The 19,148-nt window shown below is 43.6% G+C and overlaps 1 protein-coding gene across 4 annotated transcripts in view; it reads left to right on the top strand.

The window, feature by feature from the left end:
* Positions 1-5,419: 5,419 nt before the first annotated feature.
* Positions 5,420-19,148, top strand: part of Bmpr1a (bone morphogenetic protein receptor type 1A) — a 105,683-nt gene continuing 91,954 nt past the window's right edge. The window contains exon 1 of one of the 4 annotated variants that reach the window (XM_038349285.2): positions 5,420-5,561. The gene's annotated coding sequence lies outside the window, so the exon portion shown is untranslated. Of the gene's footprint in view, positions 5,562-5,982; positions 6,161-14,069; positions 14,092-19,148 lie in introns of those variants that run through there. The other 3 variants (XM_038349286.2, XM_038349288.2, XM_038349287.2) reach the window with 3 other exon arrangements.

The following is a 19,148-nucleotide window of genomic DNA, read 5'->3' as shown; positions in this document are numbered from 1 at the left end:
TGTGATTACTTCCCTCCTCCAACTGGACTTTGAAAACAATGAATTGCAGAGGCAAAGATTCTGACACCTTTTGTATTTTGATGCCCTTAGCTGTCTCTTCCTAGGCTGGGAGGCTGAGAAGCACCTGCTCAAACATAAATGGTTAGGGGTACACAATCTTTTCTGGAGAAAAGTCTAACAGATTGTTGTCGCAAAGCAGTGTTTCTAGACTGAATGGGACTATGGTGTTTTACTAGAAGAAGCCTAGAAAAAGTGGCACGCCCAGCTGAGAGGACAGCCGCTTAGGAGGTGATCTAGTATAGTTCAGGCATACAGTGAGGAAGACAGGTCTAAGTGCACAGCAAACTCAATAAAGGTACTCGACACTTTAGAGAAACACAGGTACTGGTTATTGGCTACATACAGGATTATGTGTCTCTGAAAGAAGTGAGGAAGTTGTTTCAAAAGCAAATGGAGTCTCACATTAACTGTTAGAGGCAGGCTATTAAGACTGCCGTCAATGAAAGTTGTGCCAGGAGCATATACGATGCCTAAACCATCATATAGTCACTGCTTAATAAATATTACCTACGGATATGCCAAGCAGCGTGCTAGAAACCAAGGATAAGGGCCTGGTGCTATGTAGCTCAGCGGTAGAACACATGCTTAGCATAAACAAGGCCTACCTTCAGTACTGGAAAACAAAACAAAACAAAAGCAGCATTGCCCAACTGCAAGTCAGAATATTTTTTTTTTTTTTCGAGACAGGGTTTCTCTGTAGCTTTGGAGCCTGTCCTGGAACTAGCTCTTGTAGACCAGGCTGGTCTCGAACTCACAGAGATCCGCCTGCCTCTGCCTCCCGAGTGCTGGGATTAAAGGCGTGCGCCACCACCGCCCGGCTCAGAATATTTTTACACGGCAAAAATTATTTATGGTATATCCAGTATATATACATATGTATTTTCTCTATATAACATTTTATGCTATACATACATATATAGTATATATTTTTCTTGCTGAAAACTCTAGTGTAATAGTTGTTAACTTACTGCCCTCAATGCAGGGAAGATGGGGCGGTGAGCTAAACAGCATGATGGGGAAGGACGCGGTTTGTGCTGGACTGAGTGGGAGCTGGGACGGGAGGAATTGCTGTTCCAGTTCCGTAGGCAGCACCTGATAACCAGAGAAGAGCAAACAACAGGTGGTATCTAGGAGAACAGCTGGCACCAGGATGCCCAGCCCGAGGAAATGAGGGAAAGAACTGAATACACACTGGGTAGAACAGTCAGGAACACAGAATACAGAAGTAAAGAGCTAGGGCACATAGCACGGCCAGACAGAGAAAACCTGCTGTCTCGGCAGGCTGATGGTGCAGGATTTGAATATAACAGGGCCAAGGTTAGAGATGTAGTCTAACAGAGTGCTTGGTTGGCATGCAGGCAGCTCTGGGTTATAGTCCCAGCACTGCAGAAACCTGGTGATGTGGCACAAGCCTGTACTCCCAGCTCTCAGGTGGGAGCAGGAGGTCAGAAGTTCAAGGTCATCCTCTGTCAGTGACTTCCAGGCCAACTTGGAATATATGAGACCTTGTCTAAAAACTAAATAAATGGCTCGAAAGGTGGAGGTACCTATTGCCAAGTTTGACAGCCTGGGCTCAATGCCTGAAACCTATATAGTAGGAGAGGACCAGTTTTGAAATTTCTTCTTGCAAGCTGTGCCAGGCATGTACCAGACCCAACAACAATAAGTAAACAAACAAACATACATACACACATACATACATAAAAAGGGCTGTGGGTCAATTCTTAGACAAGAACCAGGGTCAGGGCTCCCCACATAATCAGGGAAGAGAGATAATCCACATAAGTTCTGTGATTCCCTTTGCCTCTGGGTTCTAAGGTGGGGAGGAAGAGAGACCACCAACTACGTAGGACCAAGTGGTGTTATTCTACAACGATAGACAGCCCAGGAAATGCCTTTCAGTCATAGAAAACAAGTGCTTTGAAGTAAAGCAAAATTAGCATGGAGAAAAGGAAGGAAAAAAGTTTAGAAGGAAAAATAGATAAATAAAATACTGTATGTAAACCAAGATAGATTATCATTAATAAAATGATATGGTAGTGTCCAGGCTGAAAATTGCATATGTTCCCTCTACTTCCCAGGATATAACACGTTTATCCATTTAATACTGGGTTTGTAACAAACTTAAGTGTCACCTACCAAGGGCATCCCTCCACTAGTCTTTACTGAGCTCTTATCTCCATACCCACAATGACTTACTGCTGCCTTTTGCCTCGTAAAATCTTTACAACAGGAAAATGACTTTGGATGGATTAACTTGGATTAATCTATTGAACTTGGATCCCTGAAGGCAGAAGTCCCTATTTCACTAAGGATGATGTAATCCACAGTTTCCCTGGCCAATCCTCACCTTTTCCCCTGTAGTCAGGCTACTTCCTAACACTGATAGGGTCTTAGTGTCGAGTTTCAGAAGTGCCTGGAGGAAATCCATGCTTATCTATCTCAGTCATTTAACACCAGGCACAGCATTTAACAAACACTGAGTACCGCACACCAGGCACCGAGATCTGAGCAGAGGGGAGAACAGATCTACACATCTTTCTTCTCTTGGAAGAAAGGCTGAAGTGCTCAGGCCATAAGCTAAGTCATTTCAGATAATAAAAAGTAATATAAAGAAAACAAAATCTGGGGTATTAATATAAGATAGGCAATTAGAAAAAGTGTTCTGAAGCCGGATGTGGTGGTTCCCAGTCTTTAATCCCAGCACTTGGGAGGCAGTTGGATCTCTGGAGTTCAAGGCCAGCTTGGTCTACAAAGCAAGTTCCAGGACAGCCAGGGCTACTTATTGTACAGAAAAACCTGGTCTTTAAAAAAACAAAACAAAACGTGTGGTGGAGGAGGAGCCACGACCTATTGGGAGGAAATGCTTCCTGATTCACTCAGGCAACAACGGCCACTCTCAGGACCTATGATAAAACTAACTGCCCAGAGGAAAAGGACTACTTCTAGTCCCTTCTATTAACCTACTTAAAGGGATTCTACTGCATTACAGAATGTTAAATTGGACCTTGAAGTGTTGCCTTTGACTTTGGGGGCCAGACCGTACGTGTCCAGATGTCTCCTTGGGCTCTTGGCTCTCTGTTCATTTAGTGGGCAGGCAAACCGGAGAAACAGGCTGGCATGCTAATACATGCCAAGAGCCAAAAGGCAAACCATGTCCTGGCTCAGCTCACTTGTCTGTAGGCAGGTGATGGGCTATGATATGCTACCGATTCAAGCCTGCGTACTAGGTGAGTTGATTTAAGAAGAGCATGAGAATAAGTTACAGTCCCAAATATTTGAAAGGGATCTTTTTGTAGAGAAGCAAAGATATGAATTAAAATCTGATGTTTCCATTTTGCTATTATTTCAGCAGCATGTAACTCAGAAGTCAGGCAAAACCAATTCGTGCACTTCAGACTTGAACCTAAAGCTCCAACTACCTTCTTTATAGGCTGATTTCTAGCCCCCAAGTCAAATTAGGTTGCAGAGGTCATTCTAGGTCCACTTGCCATGGGTTTCTCTGTCACAGAACGTAGACAGGCATACGACTTTTGGCCAATGAGTCTGCAACAAAAGGTCCACTCTTTTCCTTGAAATTAAAGATGGGTAGTATGTAGAAATACCAAGAAAGGAAAGTAACAATCTTTGCTGAATGTAGGAAACCTCTGCTATCACAATACAAACCTGCGGTACAGCGAGAAGACTGCAATGACTCAAAGCCGAGACAGCCCAAGAGTTCAAAAGATGAGAGAACATAACTGAAATGTAATTGAGTATCACGGAGTTCTGACGGTTCTGGAGGTGAAAGTGGATAAAGGAGAAAAGAAGCGTGCACACGCGCACACGCGCGCGCGCACACACACACACACACCCCAGTTTAAACTAGAATATACAGGAATTTAAATATTTTCAGTTGAATGAGGGGATATTTTGGAGTCTAAGTTTTTTTTTTTTTATTCCTCATGCCAGAATGTGTGTAAATACACAAGTATCAGTGCCCCAGTACATTCTCTTCTTTCTTCTATTTTATTTTTGAGACAGGGTTTCTCTGTAGCTTTGGAGCCTGTCCTGCTCTTGTAGACCAGGCTGGCCTCGAACTCAAAACTTCAGAGAGATCCGTCTGCCTCTGCCTCCAGAGCTCTGGGATTAAAGGCGTGCACTGCCACCACCCGACGCTCTCCTATTTTAAACGATTTTCCAAGAGATTTAAAATACTTTCAGAAAAATGAATTAACCAAACACTGTATTTGTTTAAATACTATATTTGTTGAAACACTTACCGAAGAGGTTCGGTATTTAATGTCTGGTTTAAAAGAAATCTTTTCTTCTTCATAAACAGGTTACCTAATACCTTTTTTTTTTTTTTTTTTTGACAGTTTCTCCGTGTAACAGCCCTAGCTGTCCGGGAACTACCTCTTGTACTTTCAACGGCATTTTTACGAAGAATGAGAGGCAAAGGAAGAAAAGAGGTAGTGACAGCGATTTGCATTTTCTAAAAGGAGGGAATGGGACTCGGGAGGGTAAACGAGGTCACCCCGCTGAGCCAAAGGTGGATTGAGAATCTTATTTATAGTCCGCTGACTTCAGTTCAGCCGGCTCCCGCCGCTCCTTATCTTGGGCCGAGGAATTCGCGGGCCGCAGATCACAGCTATCCCAGTGCCCCGAGGCCGAAACGCGGCTTTCGCTAGTGCCCCCGAGAACGCGTGCACCTCCACGTCCCACCCCACGAGCTAGATACAGGACCCGGGAGCGGGGGTGGGGTGGGTGGGTGGGTAAGAAAGGCGGTGCGGCTACAGTTTTCTTTTCGATCACAATCCGAACGGGCAACCGATCCCGCACCACGGGAACTCGGTGCCTTCGGAGCAACCCCGCCGCTCCTCACGTGCGGCCCGAGCTTCGGCTCGAGAAGGGATGTGCCCGCATGGTCTACTCCATGCAGTCCTGTGCCGGCGGCCCCTCCGTCACGCGGGTGGTGGAGGCGTGCGCGGAAGGCTGGCCCCCCTTCCCGCGGCAACCTGGCGCCCCCGTGCCGGCCGCCAGCCCTCCTTCCCGGCAGAGGGGCGCCGTGCTCCACGGGCCCTTCGGGCACTTCCGCCGAGCTCTCGGCCCCGTTCGTGTCCGGGGCGGGGCCGGCGCCCCGGGACGGGTGCGCGCAGAACTGGCGGGTCCTTCCCAGTGCGCGCGCGCGCCGGCGCCGCTCGCCCGGGCCGCCCCTCCCCCCACGCGCCGCCCCTCCCCCCCCCCTCCGCGAGCTCGCGTCCTCCGCGGCTGAGGCGGCAGAGATTGGAATCTGTTTGCCGGCCGCGCGGAGGAGGAGGAGGAGGAGGAGGAGGAGGAGGGCGGAGGGAGGGAGGGCGGTTCGAGCTCCCGCGCGAGACGAGGACCGCACGGCCGCGCGAGGGGCGACAGGGCCCGGGCCGCTGCGCGCCGAGGGCGGAGGCCGAGCCGGGCCCCGGCGCCCCGCGCCTGTCCTTGCCCGCCTGCGCCGAGCGCTGGAGGATGAGTTTCTCGGGATCCCGGTGAGTTGGCGGGTCGCGGAGTGCGGGTGCGCCGCGGGAGACCGGCGAAGTTTGGGGCGACAGTGGCCGCTCAGGGGAGGCCGCGACGCGCCTCGGCGGGGCCTGCGGGAGACCCTGGCCCCGCGGCCCGGCCCGCCCGCGCTCGCCTTTTGTTCGCATTCCCACCCCTCGGAAGACGCTTCTGGAGTCCTTAAATGGGAACAGAGCTCTGCTCCCGCTCCGGAGCTGCGCGCCTGAGTCTGGGTCTGGGTCTCGATTCTTGGCTGGAGAAAAAAAAGAGAGAGAAGGAAGCGTGTTCGGTGCGGGGATGGAGGCCGGACTCAAGTGCTCGGCCCGCCCTCCAACTTGGCTGCGGGAGGGCGCCGGGTTTCTCCCTCTGTCCTTGCGAGTTGGTTCACCTGTTGTTCTGCGCGGCCTCCGCTGCCATGTCTGTTGTGATTCTGCACTTGGATTTCGGAAAACTTTGTGACGGATTGCGTGGACATCCCCCCACCCCTTCCAGACTCCTAGCGGAAAGATTTGGAAAAAAAAAAAAAAGAAAAAAGAAGGAAGAAAAAGAGAAAGAAACGCGTCAGGGGAGAAGAATAATACTCTTATGTGTTAGTGCCTGTCGGTTTGTTACTTGTAAGAGTCCGTCGTGGTGTCGCCGACCTTTTCATTTGGTTAAGGGGCTGCCGGTTTTCTCTTTTAAACGGTTTACAAACTGTTCTGAGGACACGATACGAGCTCGTGTCACGTCATTTACTTCTTGAGATAACCCTGGTTATTGTATTCTGTGTTGCTTTAGAGGAGGAAACCGAGACGCAGAGGTTAAATAACTTAGAAAAGTGAGCTGGAATCGCACTCAGGGACGTCGTATTCAAGAGTATGACTTACAAAAGCAAATTGTGCAGATTTAGGAGCGTCTTCCAGTTCTGCATGAAATTCTGTGTTGCCTGAGTCGTAAACGACTGTGCTTTTGCTCGTGAGGGGGAATTAAAGTTGGGGATAAAGTAAAAGGTAATTTAATACTTATTATTGTTCTCAGTTGAACAAAAGAGATGTCCAACCAAAATTAGCTTTTTACGGTCAAAACTAAAATATTAACACTTCTGTAGGAATTCTTATTGGAAGGAAGATTAAACTTGGAATGCGTTTTTCATTGAAGTGATACGCTTGCCTCTTGCTTTATGTGTCCCTTCTCACATTCTCAGTGGTGCCCTTTCGGGCCTTTTTAACTGCCATCATGTCTTGCCACCCGTTAAGAGGGCAGCATCCGGTGGGTGCTCTTTGCTTTGGATGCCTTCTAGAGGATCCCAAACCACTTCACTAATGAACACCTAGATTCATCTCCTTTTCCACCTATTGGAGCGTAAGCTCTGTTGTCTTGTTTTGTTGTTGTTATTGTTGGTTTTATAATCAGAGTTTCACTACGTCGCTCAGGTTGTCCTCGAACTGGCCGTGTAGACCAGGCTGGTATTTTGGGGTTTTTAAAAGTACACGTGTACTTAGGATCCTTCAGTTTACAAAAACTTTTCTATAGTTTTGTTATTCTCTCAGGCCGTGTTGTGTTTTCTTTTCAAATTGTTAACGTTTTGAAGTTTTTTTTCTAATAAAAGTAATACATGGTCGTTAAAGAGAAATTGCAAAATAGAGCAAAGTTGAAGTAAAATTAAAGTACAGTTACCCATAATCCTTTCTGGAGAGACTGCCAGGAGTAGACTTACTTTTCCTCCCTGGACACTGGTGACCACCCATCGACTTAACTCCTTATTGACAGGATTTCATACTCAAGAAGGAACTGTATAGCCAAATGAGACGGAAACTGTTCTGAGACCCGAAGTGTCTGTTAGGGAGGAACTCAGACCGAGCTACATCCCCAGCCACAAACGTGTCCTTGTAGTTCCCTCCTCTGTGTGTTTCCTCGGAGGAATATGTACTAAGGCTGGGGGGCAACCACACGGGCTCCCTATACTCGTGGAGCTTAAAGTTTAGGGGGGGGAGACGTGTGGAAGGATGAGTTCTATGTAATTAAGTGTAATTGTGATGATAATTCAAGTGTAGGGTATTATAAAAGCTTAAAGTGAAGACCTGACCGACCTGGTGCTGGAGTTGCTGAGAGAATCTAGGAAGACCTCTCTAAAAATGTTATTTTGCATCCTGACACAATTATGAAGGGAGAAAGAATTAGGTGAAAAGGGGGCCTCTGACGTGGTGGCTTTATTCTCTTTTTGCCCTCTTTCTACCTCTGTTCTTCTCCTTTTTCCTAATTATTCTAAATGGTTTCCAGGTCTCACTTTTCACATCACTTTTAAAAAATGGTTCCTAAGGGAAAAAAAAAAAAGAAAAGAAAAGAAAAAGCCGGGTGGTGGTGGCGCATGCCTTTAATCCCAGCACTCGGGAGGCAGAGGCAGGTGGATCTCTGTGAGTTCGAGGCCAGCCTGGTCTACAAGAGCTAGTTCCAGGCCAGGCTCTAAATAAGCTGCAGAGAAACCCTGTATCGAAAAACCAAAAAAAGAAAAAAAAAAAAAGAAAAAATGGTTCCTAGGAATTATTACATTTATTTCTGTGTATGCTGCCTTGGCACACCAGTGGAGGCCAGAGGGCACCTTGCAGGAGTGAGTCTTTGATTTCACCACGTGTCCAGGGAGTTCAAGACCTCCAACTTGGATGGTGGCAGGCACCTTTACCTGATGAGCCTTCTGACTTGTCCTCCCATGAATTATTGTTCAGATTTTTGTCTGATTATTTCTCAAATTCTGATTTGCCTTCTGAACGACGCCTTCTGGTTGCTTTATGTAAGAAGCTATACCTGGTAATCTAGTTCAGATGAGCTCTTCCTTAGCGGTTGGATTATGGTGCTACCTATCCCTGTTAATGGATCATGCCCTTCCTGAGTCTAGTCTGTAGCCAACATCTGTAGCTCCTTCTTTCCTGATACCGTGACTCTTCTTTGTATTCCTGCCAACTCTGATACAAGTCTTAGTTTGTGCTGCTGTTGGGATTATAATGTTTAGAATAACTGGATAGCTTTCCTTCTTGCTCTCTTTTCAGGAAAGAGCAGTTTGGATTGGGATTATTGCCCTTGAACGACTAACATATATATAAAATCATTTATTTAGACCTAGATATTTTTTCTGGAGAAGACTTCAATTTAATTAATAATTATTGGTTTGTGTAAAATTTCTATTTCTTGTGTGAATTTTAGAGTTTCATATTTTTTAAGATTTGTTTTTATTTTTAATTAGTAATATGCATGCATGTCTCTAGGTGGGCTTGTATGTGCTTGTGAATGTGGGTGTACAGGAAGGTCAGAAGAGGGTGTTGGGTTCCTTGGAGCTGCTGGAGTTTCAGGCAATTGTGAACAACTCAGAGTTGATCCTGGGAAGCAAAACTTTGGCCCTCTGAAAGAACAGCAAGAGCTCTTACTTTCTGAGCCATCATTTTAGTCCGAGTTTTGTATTTTTTTTTTCAGGAATTTATTTCTTGAGTTTTCTATAAACAGTTTGTTTTGAATGTATTCATCCTCCAGACTCCAAGATTTACCCTCCACCTTCATCTCCCTATCCACCCAACTTTGCCTTTTCTTCTTCAAAATAATTTCTTTGTTGTTGTTGTTGTTTGAGACAGAGTTTCTCTGTGTGTAGCCCTAACAGTTCTAGAACTCGATCTGTAGACCAGGCTAGCCTTGAACTCAGATCTACCTGACTCTGCCTACCAAATGTTAGGATTAAAGATATGTGCCACTACTGCCTAAATTTTTTTAAAAATAAACTCATCATTCGATTTGTGTTGCTCAGCTTCTCTTGAGTCAGGCCTGTCTTGAAGTATGGTCAGCCTACCAGGGACCACGCCATTGAATAAAACTGACTCCCTCTCTTAACAGCTATCAAATGCAATAACTCCTCAGCTATTGGTGGGATTTCATGCCCACCTCTCAGCCCCGTGTTGGAATTTTGTCTGGTTTGAGTTTGTACAGGTCTTATGCATGCTGTCATAGCCTCTGTGAGTTTCTTTGTGCAAGTGCCCTGTTGTGTTCAGAAAAAAACACCATTTCCTTGAAGTTGTTCACCACCTCAGTCTTCCTGGTCATCCCCTTTACAAGATCCTGAACCTTTCTTGGAGGGGTGTGATATGTTGGTTCCATTTAATGTTGAGCACTCCAGGTAGCACAAATTCTAGTTGGTCTTAATAATAAAAACCCAGAGTCAGATATATGGGTTAATGCTGAAGATCAGAGAAGCAGAGCGACCAGCCACTAGAGAGTTCTTTTACCTCTACCAGTGCTCAGACAAAAGGGGCAGTCCTGTCCCTCAGACTGCATCTCCAAACTCTTGTCTATCTCCTCCAAACTTCAGACTGCACTGAGCTCCTATTTCCACCCGCCATATCACACCTGTCTCCACTTCTTTAGTGCTGGAATTAAAGGTATGTGATTCCAAGTGCTGGAATCACCTTTGTATGGGCTTTCTCTCTCTCTCTTTTTTGTTAAAATTTCTTTATGATTTATTTAACTTTATTTTATGTGCATTGCTGTGAAGGTGTCAGATCCCCTGGAACTGGATTTTCAGACAGTTGTGAGCTGCTGCCATGTGGGTGCTAGGAATTGAACCTGGGTCCTCGGGAAGAGCAGTCAGTGCTCTTAACCATTGAGCCATCTCTCCAGCCCCATGAGCTTTCTCTTTTAAACAGATTCAATTTTGTGTAGCCCAGGGTGGCCTTGAATAAAGATCCCATTGCCTCAGTCTTCCTAGGCCAGGGATTAAAGGTGTGTGCCACCACTACTCTCTGGCCTCCAATGGTTTAGCTCTGCACTCTGATCTTCAGGCAAGCTTTGTTAAAACATAAACAAAATATCCCTTCAGCTCCAGTCTCTTACTCTCCTCTGCACATTCACCAGTTGTGGGGCTCTGTGAATTGCCATCTATTGTAAGAAGCTTCTTTGATGAGGACTGAGAGAGGGATGGATTTGTGGGTAGAGCAATAAGTCATTAGCAGACATTTTAATACTAGGTTTATTTAACAAAATATTGATAGTAAGTTCTCCACTAGGGTCCTCAGTTTCTTGGCCCTGTTAACAGTGCTAGGCATGGATTCCATGTCACAATGGAATAAAATGTTTATTTGGAGTTTATTTGGTTTTCATGTAGTTCCTCATCCCACTTTAATTTCTACTATATTTGTCTCCTGTTTAGTCCAAGATTGGTGGAATCCCGTGGAAAAGAGGGACTGTCCACTGTATTTTATTCTGTTATTGTTAAGGGACAGAGTCTTGTATTGTTCAGGCTGGACCCAAATTCCTGGGATAAATCTTCTTCCAAGTAGCTGGGAATTCAGCTGCCTGTCATCATACCCAGTTTATATTTAGTTTTTCAAAGTAAATTATAAGACAGGTGTGGTGGTGCATTCTTAAGTCCAGCATTTTTGAGATAGAGGCAGAGGGGGATCTGAAGTTCAGGACCAGCCTGTTAAACCAAAAACAAGCCAGACACGGTGGCGCACACCTTTAATCTCAGGTCTTGAGAGGCAGGCAGATCTCTGAATTTGAGGCCAGCCTGGTCTACAGAGCGAGTTCCAGACAGCCAAAGATACACAGAGAAACCCTTTCTTGAAAAAAAAAAAAAAAAACCTAAAACAAGTAAACATAAAAATGTCTTTGAATTTTTTAAATTAAATTATTATTTTAATGTGTGCCAATCTTTTCACCCAGTATTTTATTTTTATTTTTTCCAAGACAGGGTTCTTTTTATACCTCAGGCTGGCCGTGAACTCACAGAGATCTGCCTGCCTCTGCCTCTTGAGTGCTGGAATTAAAGACACATGCCACCAGAGTTCCAGGGTTCTTAAAAAAATAAAGTTGGGAACCAGGCCGTGGTGGTGCACTCCTTTAATTCCAGCACTTGGAAGGCAGAGGCAGAAAGATTGCTGTGAGTTCCAGGACAGCTGGGGCTACACATTGAAACTCTGCCTTGGAAATGTTAAGATAAATAAACAAATAAATCAAGTTGAGTCTGTCTTTGAAATCACAGCACTCTGGAGGCTCAGGTAGAAGAATTAAGAATTTGAGGTCAGTTATCCCCTCCCCTCACCCTGCCCAGCAATGTGCCAAGAGATCTTAGAGTTTGTTTGTTTGTTTTTTTTTTTTTTTTTTTTTTTTTTTTAAAGAGCATTAGTTAAGTGGTTTAAGGAAATTGATAGGCAGTGGAATTCATCTCAGTTTGACTTAGTGAATCCCTAAATCAGGTTCATCTGGGCAGTTAAATATAGAACTAATGAATAGAAATTGAATACACATTGAAATTCTTTTTAGTGTTTTACTTTTTCTCTTGTTATGAATTTCATTGCTCTTTTATACTGTTTATGAACCTTGTTTTCGTACCATGTAGACTCACAGTGCTAGTCTAAGCGGTGGTGCTTGGCTCATCTGGCTGTAATATGATTCCAGGGGGCTGAGGTTTGCCAGGAGTAGGGAGAAGACATCAGCTTTGCCCTTTGGGAGAATAATTACTCACTGAAGAATCAGTTTGAAGAAAGACCTGAAGACCCTGGAACTTGCAAGTTTGTTTTGATGAGCTGGGCCGTAGAGGAGAGGAGGACAGTGGAAGGAAGTTATGGCAAGACTTGGTTAACTAGGTACAGATGAGAAAGGCAGGATTTGCTTAAGACTGACTCCCAAGTTCTAGCTGGGGAAGCAGAGTGATTTGAATTGATGACTGAGATGAAAAAAATGTGGAGGAAGGGCGGGTCTGTGGTGAAAAATAGTGCAGTTTTTGCATTGATTGATTGTGTGCCTCTGTGGGCACACATGTGCCGTCACCCCAGTTCTCTCTACCATGTGGGTTCTGGGCATTGAACTCCATTGGACAGACTTGGTGGCAAGTGTATTTACCCACTGGGCCACCTCTCTGGCCCCAAGTAGTGTATTTTTTATTTTTATCTAAGGAGTTTAAAACATTGCTTAAACAATCAAATAGAGGTTTCTAGGACCCAGGCTGCATCTGAGTGGTAGAATGCTTATTTGTGTAGGTATGAAGTCCTGGGTTCAATCTCTAGCATCAAATTCTTTTTAAAGATGTTTTTGACAACTGTATATATGGTCCTGGAATTTTACAGGGGTTCAGGCTGGAGAAAGACAATCTGGAGTGATTATCATGTAGATTGTGTGTGTGTGTGTGTGTGTGTGTGCGCGCGCGCGCGCGCGCGCGCGCTTTTGTTTTTTGAGACAGGGTTTCTCTGTGTAGCTTTGGAGTCTGTCCTGGAACTTGCACTGTAGACCAGGTTGTCCCCGAATTTACAGAGTTTCACCTGCCCTGCCTCCCATGTTCTGGGATTAAAGGCGTGAGCCACCACCGCCTGGCTTAGATTATATGTTTTAACAGAAGGATGGATTGGGTGGTTCTCAAAAGTAACTTACTTACAGTTTGACAAGCCCAATATATATTACCTTTAAGAGAAGAAAGACCTTACCATATTAAGAGAAATGAACAGCTAGAAAAAAGTGACTGGATCTAGTGGCGGTATTAGAGTGATATCTCTGCTCCTCACATTTTGGGGTTCACTTTTTGGCCAAGGCATCTATCTGGCAGAGGAGGGCCTCTGGTAACTAATCCAGGCCAACCTAGACTTGACTGCTGTGGATTCAGAGCGGCGGAAGGAAACCTTTTCTAGTTGTATAAATCTGTCTCTTGCAGAGATGCTTATGCATGTATGTGCAGGATGGAGTGTCCTTGGTGTCTGAGTTTCCCTTACATACCCGCTTGAGCACTGAGATTTTAAACACCATCATAGTGGCCTTTCTAGAACCATGTGGGGTGGGCAAGTGGTAGTTTTTACCAAATAAAAGATGACGCTAAATAGATAAGGCTACATCCACTTTGGTTCTTATTCTTAGCCTTCTAAAGATCATTTTTTTAGAATCTGAAGAAAAAATAGTTTTGGAGCAATTTTATGGCTATTCTATGGGCTTCTTCCCAATGTCTCCTGGTATATTCATCAAAGATTCTAAGTAGTAACAACTTAAGGCCTAAGTAGAGAGAGAAGACTGACATTAAGCAGTTGTTTAGCTGTAGTTAGGTTAAGATATACTCGGGAAGTTTAGAGATCTTACAACAGAGTGTGACAGGGAACCTTGCTGTTTAGAACAAGGCATGTAGAGGAGAGAGAAGATGTTTGTTTTAAAAGCAAACGTTTTTGTTGGCTTTTTTTTTAAATTATGAGAGCAGTATATCCAGTATGGATAATTTAGTAACTATGAAAAATGGTCCAAAAAGCAGAAAGAGTGATGACTGTGGGCTTCCAGTTTGATGGTGAATGTCTAGTGCTGTTTCTGCTGCAGAGCAGCTGTGCAGTCTTGGATATCACACACAACTACTGGGATCTGTTGCTTCCTGGTCTCGAAAGTGAAAGAGAACATGTGACCTTTTAGGTCTTTTTTTCTACTGCAGAGAAAGAAAAGAAGAGGGCTCATCTTGAGGGGAACCTGCATTCTGTGCCAAGTATCCATGGCCTGGAGGAAGAGAACCTCCTACAAGTTGTCCATTTACCTCCACAGGTGTGTATTGCCCTCTCAAATAAATAAAGGTAGTAAAAAAAAATTAAAAGAAGAAAAGAAATCCATGACTTCAGCGCAGAGCAGTTAGCTGCTGATATTACAGGTCATATCGTGCTTTGGGTCCTGATGGCTGGATTCCTGACTTCTGCCAGAAAAGACCCTTTTAGCCTTGGCAGTGTTTGCAAGACAGGGGAATGGAATGGTGCCAGGTAGTGATGGTGGCGGCCAAGTGGCTGCATCCTCAGTGGCTGAGTCGTCACCTTTAGTGCACACCTTTAGTCCCAGAACTGGGGAGGCCCAAGCAGGCAGAGCTCTGTGAGTTTGAGGCCAGAGTGGTCTACAGAGCAAGCTCCCAGCAGCCAGGGCTACACAGAAAAAGAGAAAAGAAAGAGTACTTCTATTCACCATTTGTGTTTGCTAAAAAAATTTTTTTGGGTGTGTGTGTGTGTGTGTGTGTGTGTTTCTTATTAGCCTACAATATAAAATCTAAATCATCTGAGACTACCTTTCTCTGGCCCAGTCTGCATTTCCTGTGGTGTTCACTTCCTACTTACTACCTTGGTAGCCTAAGTTGCCTACAATATACCTTTCTGGATTTGCATTCTAAGTTTTCGGATCTGTATTGATCACTGCAGTACTCCTATTGCATGTGGCTGTTAGATCTTTGAAATGTGGCTAGTCTGAATTATGTCATGGTTTGTAAATTGTAAATTAAGTTACACACCAGCCATTGTAATAGTGCAAAAAATGTGAAATACCTTGTGCTTTCAAAATGTTGATTGCATATTGAAATACTACTTTGAATACATTGGGTTAAAGAGATTATTATTTTGTGGGGTTTCTTGTTTTATTTTTGGCAGTCTCCCTTTGTTGCTCACAGTAGCCTTGAACACTGAACTCACAGTTGTCCCAGCTTTCTGAATTCCGGGATTACGGGTGTATGCTTATTGCACCTGACTTTCTTCTTTTATCCCTCCTTTTTTTCCTATTAGCAGAAGATACACATCTGTGCCTAAAATTAGGTAGGATGATATAATGAGACTATTCTATGATCTTCACCTCCTATCACCATTGATGAATGCATAGGAATTAGTGTACTTTCATTTCCATTGTCTTTGTTCCATTCTTTTCTTCCCCTATCCAAAAATAGGCCATTAAAAAAAAAGCAACAACTTTGTTTTCATTGACTGTATATGGGCAGAATTTTATGTCAGTCCGTTTTGATTTTCATTCTTTTAAAATAATTGGTATTCCATTTTATGGATACAGTTGCATTTTATTTGCTTTTTAGATAGGGCCTTGCTATATAACAGTGTTGGCCTTTACTGACCTTGAACTGGCGTCGTCCAGTCTCAGTGTCCTGGGTGATATGATTGCATGCATGTGTTCACCATTACCAGTCCCCTATTGATTAATGCTAAGATTGTTTTTCCAGTTTTATTCTCTTGTGTTATAAATAGTGCTATCTCACTCTGTGAAACTATTTTGTAGATTAGATTCTTAAAGAATGTGTCTACTCAAAGAGAAGGTGCACAAACTTCATAGAGAGTAACTGTTTGCTGTGGCAGATCTTCACAGCTTCAATCCCCATTAACAGTGTTTGTGTGTGTTCTTCCCCATGGCAGTTATTGATCTATTTTCACTTCGCTAATCTGCTGAAGAAGTTACTCCTGCTACAAAGTTCCTTCACTGCTCTGATAATTAGCTTATGCTCTGAATTTTTCATAAGCTTTTTGGTGGATGAATTTTGTCCTACAGTATTTTGTATTGCTGAGAGTGCAAATGAGATACCTTGTAATGAAAGTTCACACATTTGTGTCTGTTAATGGCAACAGGGTCCAAAGTATGTTTCTGTGTCATAAAATTATTTTGACCTAAAGGCATTTGCAGATAGAATTTTGTCCCAAATTCCTTACTTGCCTAAAGCAGAGCTTTCCAAAAGAACTCACTTGTCATAAGCTCTTAAAGCTCCTATGGGAACTCAAGTTTTCACAGAGTTCTTTCTGGATTTTGAAACCAGGGAAGATTGAGTCTTAGCAGAGAGAATTTGTCACCACACATAATAGACGCTGCTACAAAATTGTTAACTCTGTCTCCGAATCATCACTTATGGTTCCTAAAAGTTACTTGTTTTTATGCTCTGTCACTTGGGCTTTCTTGGTAAGATTCTTACCAAGAATTACCAACAATTCTTTGTAAGAATTGTTTCAAATTCTTATGATGATGTGCGTGCATGTGTGTGTGTGTGTGTGTGTGTGTATGAGAGAGAGAGAGAGAGAGAGAGAGAGAGAGAGAGAGAGAGAGAGAGAGAGAGAGAGAGAAAATGAGTTTAATTCTTAGGTTCTAGTTGTTGAACCTAAAGAAAGTAAAGGAAAATTTTTTCCTGTTCAGTAATGGCTAGATTTACCCCTACCCCAGCATCTGGATAAAGATAAACAAAGTGAAGTTTCTCTAAAAAATACCTAAAAATAGTATTATTTAAAAATATGTAAAATCTGTTCATAGTTTTCAGCTAAAAAAAAGAAAAAATATGTAAAAATACTTTAAGCTTGTGTAAAGTTGCTTTAAACTGAATTTTCTAAAATCTGTTATTCTCCAAAACTAAAGACTTAATGAGTAAGGTTAAATATATTATTAGATGTACTTCTCTACATATTTCTCCTACCCCTTTGTAGATTCCTGCAGCTGTAATGCTATTCTTAAATTTTTAATTTAAACTTTTTATGTGCATTAGTGTTCTGCCCACATGTTTTTATGTGTGAATGTGCCAGCTCCCCTGGAATTAGGGATACAGATAGTTATGAGCTGCCATGTGGGTGCTGGGAATTGGGCCTAAGTTCTCTGAAAGAGCAGCAGTGCTCTTAATTGCTGAATTGTCTTTCCAGCCCTCATGTAATGCTAGTTTTAAAAATGGAGTGGCATAATGACTTGACTCTGAGTCTTTGTTCTTCTTAAAATTATTTTTATAGCATCTTTATCAGTTTGCATAAAAGAGTAAATGGTTTGTCCAGCCAGGTTCTTTGGTCGTAACATTGAGAAGGAATGACAGAGTCATTGATTTAGGTTAAATTTCTTTTAGATTTTCTTTTGTGTGTGTTTGTCTGAATGTATGTCTGTGTTATGTGTGTGTACTACTCACAGAGGTCAGAAGAGGGCATCATGCCTTGGGACTGGAGTTACTGACCTTTGTGACCTGCTTGCCATATGGGTGCTGGGAATTGACTTCTAATCCCCTGAAGAACAGTTAATGCTCTTAACCACTGAAGCATCTCCAGCCACCATCACCTACCCCTTTTTAAGCCTGGAATTTGGTATGTGGACCAGGCTGGTCTTGAACTCAGAGATTTGCATGCCTCTGCCCCCTGAGTACTGGCATTAAAGTTACCACATTTTGTAGTGAGGAGCTGCGGGCAGGCCTGCTTTTCATCCTGCCCAGCTCCCGGCCACCGGCTAGCTTATACCCCGAAATAACAACACACAAATTGTATTCTTTTAAACACTGCCTGGCCCATTATTTTCAGCCTCTTACTCACATCTTGACTAACCCATATCTAATAATCTGTGTAACACCACGAATGGTGTCTTACCGGGAAAGATTCAGCACATCTGACCTGGTGGCTGGCTTCATCGCGACTCTCTCCCTGAGGAGAGGCATGGCAGCCTGCCTAACTTAGGAGAGGCTTGGCATCTGACTGAGCCATCTACCTCACTTCCTTCTTCCTGTTCTGTCTACTCCACCCACCTGTGTTCTAACCTATTAGGCCAAGCAGTTTTCTTTATTAATTAACCAATGAAATCAACAGGTTGATAGAAGACCCGCCTCCATCAACATTTCTTTTTTTTTAATATTTATTTATTATGTATACAATATTCTGTCTGTGTGTATGCCTGCAGACCAGAAGAGGGCACCAGACCCCATTACAGATGGTTGTGAGCCACCATGTGGTTGCTGGGAATTGAACTCAGGACCTTTGGAAGAGCAGGCAATGCTCTTAACCTCTGAGCCATCTCTCCAGCCCCAAGTTACCACATTTCTTGTACCATGTGGGTCCCAGGGACAGAACTCCAGTTGCCAGGCCTTCACAGTAAGTGCCTTTACTCATGAACTGTCTTGCTGACTTCTAAGTTTAATTTTTACACAAAGAAGCTAATAATTTCTTTTCTTTTCTTTTCTTTTCTTTTCTTTTCTTTTCTTTCCTTTCTTTTGGAGATAGGGTCTTGCTATGTACTTCAAGCTGCCCTCAAAATGAAAATTTAGCCCAAGATAGTCTCAGTCAGTCCTCAGCCTCCTGAGTGCTAGCATTACAAGCACGTATTATTACCCTTGCTTATTTATTTATTGGCAGGATCTCACTGTGTAGCTTTGGCTGGCCTGAAATTCACAGAGATCTGTTTGCCTCTGCCTCCTGAGTGCTGGGATTAAGCGTATACCACAACCACCTGGCTGAGTTAAAAACCTTTTTGTTGTTGTTGTTGTTGTTGTTGTTTTGTTTTGTTTTGTTTATCAAGACAGTTTCTCTGTGGCTTTGGAGCCTGTCGTGGAACTAGCTTCCTTGGAGTTGTCCACTTCCTCTGACTCGTAAATCATTCTGCGTCCTCTTCTGCATAGATTCCTGAGCCTTGAGAGGAGGGGTGTAGTAAAGAGCCATTTAGTCTTTCACTCTCTTCATATTGTTTGGTTGTGAGTTTGGTTGTTAGTGCAAGAAGAAGCTTCTCTGGTGAGGGTTCAGCAGTACACTGATCTATGGATATAGCAAAATGTCATTAGGAGTCCTTTTTATTGGTATGATCATTTAGCAAAATGATTGTAGTAGGTTTTGCCTTAGGGCTTATGACCTATCTAGTCTGAGGCTCTTGGTTTTATTAACAGTGTCAGGTATGGGTTTTGTCTCATGGATTAGGCTTAAATCCAATCAAAAGGTAGTTCGGGCTGGGCGGTGGCAACACACACCTTTAATCCCAGCATTTGGGAGGCAGAGGCAGTCAAATCTCTGTGAGCTTGAGGGTCAGCCTGGTCTACAAAGTTAGTTTCAGGACAGCCATGGTGGTTACACAGA

The sequence above is a fragment of the Arvicola amphibius genome, chromosome 12 (assembly GCF_903992535.2).
Source record: "Arvicola amphibius chromosome 12, mArvAmp1.2, whole genome shotgun sequence".
Lineage (NCBI taxonomy): Eukaryota > Metazoa > Chordata > Mammalia > Rodentia > Cricetidae > Arvicola > Arvicola amphibius.
Note: the sequence above shows the minus strand (reverse complement) of the source record. Positions and strands in the feature narration are given on the sequence as shown.